We start from the raw sequence: 8,287 nt of genomic DNA on the forward strand, positions 1-8,287 counted from the left end.
CCAAACCTTCATTTTACTCAAGGGTCACTCATTTAGATCTGGGTCACCTTTAGGCTAGGACAAGTTGATGGTCCTTCTGAGAATGGTGGAACCGTTATAACTTTGGGCAGTAATTGCGATCTTCACGTCTAATGAGAGTTTCTCTGGTTGACTGACCTCTAGTTAAACACCCTCCTCTTATTGAGAGGTTAAAAAGGAAGTTGCTGGTCACTTGCTATCATTCCTGTACCAAGCATTGTGCCTGGCACGTGGAAGGTACTTATCCAATAGTCATTGAATGAAAATATGAATGAATGTGTGAGTGAAGGTAATGACAAGATTTACTCCCAGGAATCAGCAAAGTTTTCCTGCCTATACTCACTTCCGACTGTCCTTATCCAAATTCATTGTCTTTTGTGTGGGTGTGTGGTAAAATAGACATCATATAAAATTTACAGTTTTAACCATTTTTCAGTGTACAATTGAGTGTCATTAAGTACATTCACATTGTTGTTCACCTGTCACCAACCATCCATCTACAGAACTTTTTTTATCTTCTCAAACTGAAACTCTGTACCCATTAGACCATAACCGTCCATTCCTCTCCCTCCCTCATGCCCAGCCTCTGGCCACCATCATTCTACTTTTTGTCTTTGACTACTTTCTGAATTTGACTACTCTAGGTACTTCATTTAAGTGGAATCATATATTATTTGCCCCTTTGTGACTGGCTTATTTCACTTAGCACAGTAATGTCTTCAAGATTCATCCACATTGTAGCACATGTCAGAATTCCATTGTATGTATATATCACATATCCATTTGTCCATCAGTGGACCTTTGGATTGCTTCTACCTTTTGTCCATTGTAAATCATGCTGCTATGAACATAGGTGTACGAAAATCTTTTTGAATCTCTACTTTCAATTCTTTTGGGTATAAACACAAATGCAGAACTGCTGGGTTATATGGTAGTTTTAAGTTTAACTTTTTGAGGGGTAGCCACAGCAGAAAACGCTCCCACCAACGATGCATAAAGATTTCAATTTCTCCACATCCTCACCAACGCTCGTTATTTTCTATCTTGTTAATAACAGCCATCCTAATGGGTGTGAAATGGTATCTCATGGTGGTTTTAACTTGCATTTCCCTCATGATTGGTGATGTTGAACATCTTTGTATGTGCTTATTAAACGTGCGTATTCTCTTTGGAGAAATGTCATTTGAGTCCTTTGACTATTCATTCTTTTTGAAAATATTATGTCCTCACTATTGATATCCATAAAAATTAAAAATCTGAGAAACCCTTATCTATCTGCTTTCATGCTGAGCATATGTTGCTTCTTATTTCATAAAGTCCCTGAATAATTATAAAAACTTTTATTTCAAAGCCAGTTAATCAGGTTAGTTTTTCTAATAGAGGAAAATGTGTAGAGGTTAATAGATGATGATGATGATGATGATGATGATGATGATGATGATGATGATGGCAGAGTATAACTGAGCACTTATGTGGTGGCAACCTCTGTTAAGTGCTCTACAGGTATTAATTAACTCAACCCCCCTCCCCTCCATTTGAGATATGTACTATTATTATTCCAAATATACAGACAAAGAAACTGAGGCACAAAGGATTTAAAGTATCTTGCACTAGGTGTCTCAGCTATTAAATGGTAGCCCAGAATTTGAACCCAGCTTCCGGGCCATATGGAAAGTATCATCTAAAAAAACAGTCACTTCCCAGGAATTCAGTGATTCCCTCAAAGCTATGTCTGATCTTTATCCTGGATGAGCAGAGGCTGGGAGAGCCGGTCCACCTTGCACAGGCTAGTCCAGGGCACGGGGGAGATGCCCCAGGTCCACCCTTACAGCATAAGGGTGAGCAAGTGCTGCAGTGGTGAATCCAGTATGAGGCTAAGATCCAAGCTGGCATTTCTCAACCAGTGCTGAGAGATCCAGAGGGCCAAAGCTGGAAGAGGGGAGCCATGGTGTGAAGCCTAAACAGGCAGGAAAAGCAGGAGAGTCCTCGAGAGAGAGGCCAGCATGGCAAGAGCAGAAGCAAGCTTAAAGAACCCTGAAGGTATCCGGTGGTTCTGACAGAACCTTCTGTGACTCCTTCACACAGCGGCTTTTGAGCTGTTTGAGCCGGGGCCTCGTGTTACAGTTCAAAATGTGTTCCTTTGGGATTTAATCTACTGTACAAAAAACATCAGTCAACTAAATTATAACATTATCCTATTAGTCATTTGCACCTTAGGTCAACAAGCCTTAGCTCTTGTTGATAAAGCGAGTGTAGAAAGAGGTTCGGTGCTGGCTAGAGGGATAAAGGAGGTCGGATGAGAGCCGTAAAGGGAACTGAAAGGTGTGGGGGCGGTGAGTTTTTTGTGGAGAACTTCAGGAGATTTTGTGTAGGTCCGAACCACACAAAACTTAGCATTTCCTTAGTTTTTTTTTTTTTTCTTTTCTGAAAATTAGACAGCTTCACTGTTTCCCAAATTCCTGACATCTGTCCTGTGGTTTGCACAAAGCGGTGCCCACTCACTGTCTCTGGCCTTTGACCTGGGTGATTGCACTAGCTGGTGTGCTTTCCCTCTCCCCTTCGGCTGGCTGACTCCCGCGATCCTTCCAGACTCTGCTCAAGCCTGCTCTCCTTTGGGAAGCAATTCCGGACCACCCACGATCAGTTAGCAACCCGGCTCCACCACCGTCCCATGTGTTCCCCCTGTTCCCACTGTGCCCAGTATGCTGGGAGCCACTCGTCCGAGTCCTCCTCTCTCTCCACACTTGACTGTGAGCTCTCAAGGCCAGGAACAAAGATCTCAGTCTCCCCTGCCTGGGTCCCCGGCTCCATGTCTGGTGGTCACTGAGAATGCAGCATGCAGGAATTTGGCCGCTCTTCAAGGGTTCAGCGTCCATTTTCCTCCTCCGCACTAGGTTCACTGAGTCTGCAAGTAGATTCCTTCCTCCTCTATAGAAAGACTCTGAGTACTCGGATGTCTTTGTCAAGAAACTGGCCTTCCAAATGATGGCACTTCCTTCTTCATGCCTAGTAAGCTTGCATATGTGTGTGTGTGTGTGTGTGTGTGTGTGTGTGTGTGTGATTATGAACAATGCTGCTATGAACATTCGTATACATAGTTTTGTATGGACTATGTTTTCATTTATCTTTTCATTTTTATTTTTCAATTAGAGTTGACATTCGGTTTTATTTGACACTTGTCTCAGGCGTACAGCACAGCGGTTAGACATTTATATAATTTACGAAGTGATCTCCCCTCCGTACCCACGTGGCACATACATAGTTATTACAATAGTATTGAGCATATTCCTTATGCTCTGTTTCATTTCCCCACCCGGTAAGCTTTCTAAGGTTCCAGGGACAGAAGGAGCCACATGAAATATAGAAAATGAAAAAAACAACTTTGCCATATGATCTGACAATCAAGTCAAAATATACGCACAGTTGTAATCTCTAAAACTTTGAGCTACTTCACTGGACTTGCAGCTCTGATTAACCAACAAAGCATTTTTTTATATATATATTTAGTTAAAGAGGAACAAACAAACGGCAGCCTTTGTGGCTTTGTCTACCCCCAGCCACCCCGTTTTAGAAGTAAATTCAGGACTAGGAAAGAAAACCAGAATGCTTTTTTCCTCTGACTCATTTATTTCTCAGAATCCCCAGGCAGACGTGCTCTGTTTGTTGACTGCTTTTCTAGCCTGGAATTTTGCTTCAGGGTGAACTTTTAAGAGAGAGCAGCTAGTGGAAGAGATCTTGAAATCATCTAGCTCTGACTCCCCACCACTGATGACTTGAAAGATAATGGAAAAATCACTTATCCTTTCTGGCCTCGATGTCCTCTACTGTAAATGGAATAGAATGCACTGGATGATTTCTCAAACCCCATCTAATCCTATAATCATGATTCTGAGATGAAAATTTCCTCAAACAGGTTGGTTTAAAAACTCGTGGTACATCTAAATGATTTATATATTAGGCAGCAAATAAAACCCACAGTGTCGAAAATATTTGACACTGGAAAGACTCATTTGTGTCTTTCGGAGAAGAAATGCTCTTTCTTTCCTCCTATAGGGATTGCTGCTGTGTGGATTAAAGGTGCAATGGGGACTTCTGCAGTCCTTTTTGTCACTATGAGGAAAGAGCCAGTCTGATGTTGAGATGTGTATGAAGGAGGCAGAACCAAGAAGAGATGGGGAAAGAGCCGTAGCCCATTGTTTGAGCGCCTGGATTCAGACATACCTGAAGCAGTACATCCCTCTGTCTTGCAGTTAGATAAGCCCAAAACATTACTTCTCCCATTATTTTCATCTTAAGCCTATTTAAGAGAGGTTTCTTACCAGCTGCAGCTGAAATAATACTAATATAATATAGGTAGCCAAATGTTATGGGAAATATACTTATGTGCAGAAAAATATTGGAAGACTAAACCCCACAATATTAATTATTATTATCATGGGCGATAAGATTAAAGGCTATTTTTATTTTTTTCCGCATCTTTCCCAGTATTTTATACATTTTCAAAATTACATATAACTGGTGTAATTTTTAATATGATTTTAACACACGAGCCCCTAAGAAACTGGGGGGATTTTTCTGTGTTAAAGACACTCTCGCCTCATTTTTTGATCCCTTTATCTAACAGTTGACATTTGATATACTTTTGACATTTCTTGTGAAATAGACCATTGCTCTGGCCTGAAATTCTATAACGACGTGGGCAAACTTTCCGTAAAGGGCCAGACAGTAAACATTTGAGGCTTTGTGAGGCGTGGCAACCACTCGACTCTGCCATGATGGCAATGAAAGCAGCCCGAGATAATTTTTAAATAGATGAGCGTGGCCGTGTTCCAATCACGCTTTAGGAAATTCAAATTTTATATAATGTGCATATGTCACAAAATATTCTTCTTTCACTTACTCTAAACCATCTATAAATGTAATAACCCATCTCAGCTTACAGGTCCATGTCTGGCCCTCAGGATGTGGTTCGATGACCTCTGCTCTACTAATATTAGGATATCTGTCATCACGCTAGCTTTTGCTACAACTTGAATTTCTGTGAACTTCTGGTTGAGTTTCCCTTAGGAATGATAATCCCACAATATCTGGTCTTTTAGCTAGCCCCAGGGGTTTGCGTGTTGCCGATGACGTTTGTGTTTCTGTGGGCATTTGTGCTCTTTCCTTTCACTGAGATGCTTCTAGGAGTCTTCCTGCTTTCCACCCTTTACAGCAGAGGCGGCATTCTCACACCTCTGCTTAAGAGAGGAGCTACACAGTAGCTCTCGGGGGCTGTCAAGCCCTATTTTGGAATTTGAGCTTGAAGCACCTTGAAAAGATTTTTTTCCTTACTTGCTGCCAGATTGGCTTTCTACTCCATAATGATTCCTCAGTGGGAGAAGTTTATTGCCCTGTCAAAAATATTAAGTAAATGATCAGCCAACGGCAATTTAAAATTGTTAAAGAATTCAATTTGGGAACATTTTTGAAGTTTTATTTTAAGAAGGAAGAGAAAAGTAAAAGGGTTTGCATTGATAGCCGTCTTGATGTGTTAGAACGTTTCCAGCTACGACTAACAACAAGCCTAAATTGTGGTGGATGAAATGCGTAAGAGTCTCAGGTCACGGGGAGCCCAGAAGCAGGCCTTTTTGGTGTTGGTTTTCCTTCTGTCTGCTGTGACTCGCTTGGTCCTTCCGACATGAAGGCTGGTGAAGCTCTAAGCACTGTGTTCAAATTCAAGGAAGGAAGAAGAGACAGCACCAGTGACATGTATCCTTCCCAGATGCCCCAGAAGATAATAGCTTAAGTAACATTGTACAAAATGGCGTCACGTGACTACCCTGACTGCAGGGGAAGCTGAGAAAGCAATATGTAGTTTTTTCAGTCTTGGTGGCTGGGGGTGGCAAAAGAGAAGGGAGTTAGGAAGAGCTGTCGGGTTAGCATAATATTTATGTGGAACTCAATAAAAGTCCTGATGACAGGCAAAGCTATTTTACCCTACACCAGTGGAATGAGCCTCTCAAGGGAGCATAGACTTCATCTGTCTTGTGCAATGAGGTATCCCCAGCTCCTAGCACACTGCAGTCACTCAGTAAAGATTTGCAGAATGAATGAATGCATGAGTCAATGACAAGAGCTCTTAGAAACTCATTGTTGGTAAGATCTGTTTTTTTTTTTTCGGACAAGCGACAAAGAATCCTTTGATTCATTCATGCCCCTTCAATCTTCAAACACGATTTAAAGCTGTATTCTGTGACATAAGGCACTCGCACACAGCTCTGCCAGCTGTCTCTGCCCATTATTTAAGCCCTGACGAAAACCTACCTGTTCACAGATGCCTTTCTCGATGGGTGAGAGGAGATGCCGTGTCTCATCTTCTTTCCCAGTTCAGAATGAAGCTTATTTAGCGGCCACCTAGAGCTCGAAACCATAAGACGAATTAAGACAAAGAAGATGAAGGTAAAGATGGGGAGGCATCACAAACCTTCGTTCAGCTCTTCCTGTGTTGCAGACACAAGCTAGGGATTTTACATAGGATTATCGACACTGTGCACACAATGAAGTGTGAGCCTTGGAGCAATAAATACCATGGGTTAAATAAAACAAGTTAAGAAAGGAAAAATTAAAATTACCCCAATGTGAAAACTGGTAGACAGTGGTTAATAGTGGCAGACTGCCTGGGTACATTAATCATCTCTTCTACGTTAAAATGACCAGAGGAATTTAAAAAGAAGGACACAGAAAAATCAAAGAAGAAACACTTGAGGGGGGGGGCAAAAATTTGCATCACATTTTTGAAGGAAGGAGGGTAGATGGAGAAGTGTCACTGAGTTAGCAGGAAGAGAAAGCGTCCCCCTAAAATGCCCACTGTGGAGAAAACCAATAAGAATAGCTAATAATAATGTTGGTAATAGGTACTGAATGATTATTGTATTCCTGGCACTTCTTGGTGCTTTACACACATCATCTCATTTAATCCTCACCAAACCTTCACAAAGTAGGTAAGATTATTATCCCATCTCACAGATGAGGAAATGGAGGCACAGAGATATAACGAGATGCTTTAAAACTGGATCAGTTAGAGACCAAGAAAGAATTCTAGGAAATTAAAAATGGGATCACCCAGATAAAACATTCAATGATGCCTCACTCATAGTAAAAAGTTAATCCACGCTATTTACTGTTTCGCATCATTTACTTTCTGCTTCTTCTTTTCCAGTATCACGTCGTGAAATGTGCCAAGGTCCAAGTCAGAGCACCCTTATATTACGAGCTCTTATTGGACAGAGGGTAAGATTTCAGAATCTTAGATTATATTACAAACTATAGTCTGGGTCCCTCCTTGGAAGGGAATGCACTCTGAAGTGACTAGAAGCGCAACGGTTTTCCTAAGGTCATGCAACTACGTAATGGGTACAACCAAGAATGGAGACCTGGTCCCCTGGCTCCCAAGTGAGTGCCCCTCCCTATAATGGGTTGACTCAGCCCCCTTCTTCCAGGGAGCCCACCCCTCCCCAGTTCCACGAGGTCTTAAAGGGGCCATTAGAGCATCTTCATCACTTTTGGTCAAGGAGGGGCCAGTGACCCACAAAGAGTCACCTGGAGCCTTCCCTGGATTTGGAATATAGACATTATCATAAAGAAGTCACTTTTCATTAGGGTTGCTAGTATAGGGGAGAGGAAAAAAAAACTTTTTCCTTTATTCATCTTAGGTTCCCAAGCTGGGGACCTTCAAATTAGACAGGCAAATGACGGATTAATGGGAGAAAAACAGTTTATTAACATGTGCATCACTCATATGCCTGGGAGTGACCAGCGATGAGTGACCCAAAGAGGTGGGTAAAATTAGGCTTATACACCAGATGAGGCTAATCAAAGAAAAGGGCTTTGGAGCTTCTGGGCAAGGGAGGCAAGTTATGGGAAGGTGACCAGGAAAGTATGGTAAACAAAGGTTGTTTGGTAAGTTTTGTTATGGCAGATTTAAGTCTCCATTGATAAGAGTTGTTAAGAGCCCTCTTCCTGGTGTAGGAGAAGGAGACATCTTGACAAATGGAAATTTATAAAAATAAATTTCCTTTACAAAAGGACAACTTGTGCCTTGTTTTTAGAGCTTTTCCTGTGTCTGCTGAGTCTCAAAGTTCTTTAGCTCAAAGTAATCCATATGCCAAAGAAGCATACTTTGGGGTGGCACGTTCTGGCTCCCTTCACTTGTTAGGAAGGATCTGCAGGGAGAGAGGCCACAGCCATCTCGCTGTATAGAGTGTGATGGTGGGCCGACCCGGGCTACGGG

This window comes from Pteropus vampyrus, unplaced genomic scaffold, assembly GCF_000151845.1.
Source record: "Pteropus vampyrus isolate Shadow unplaced genomic scaffold, Pvam_2.0 Scaffold94, whole genome shotgun sequence".
Lineage (NCBI taxonomy): Eukaryota > Metazoa > Chordata > Mammalia > Chiroptera > Pteropodidae > Pteropus > Pteropus vampyrus.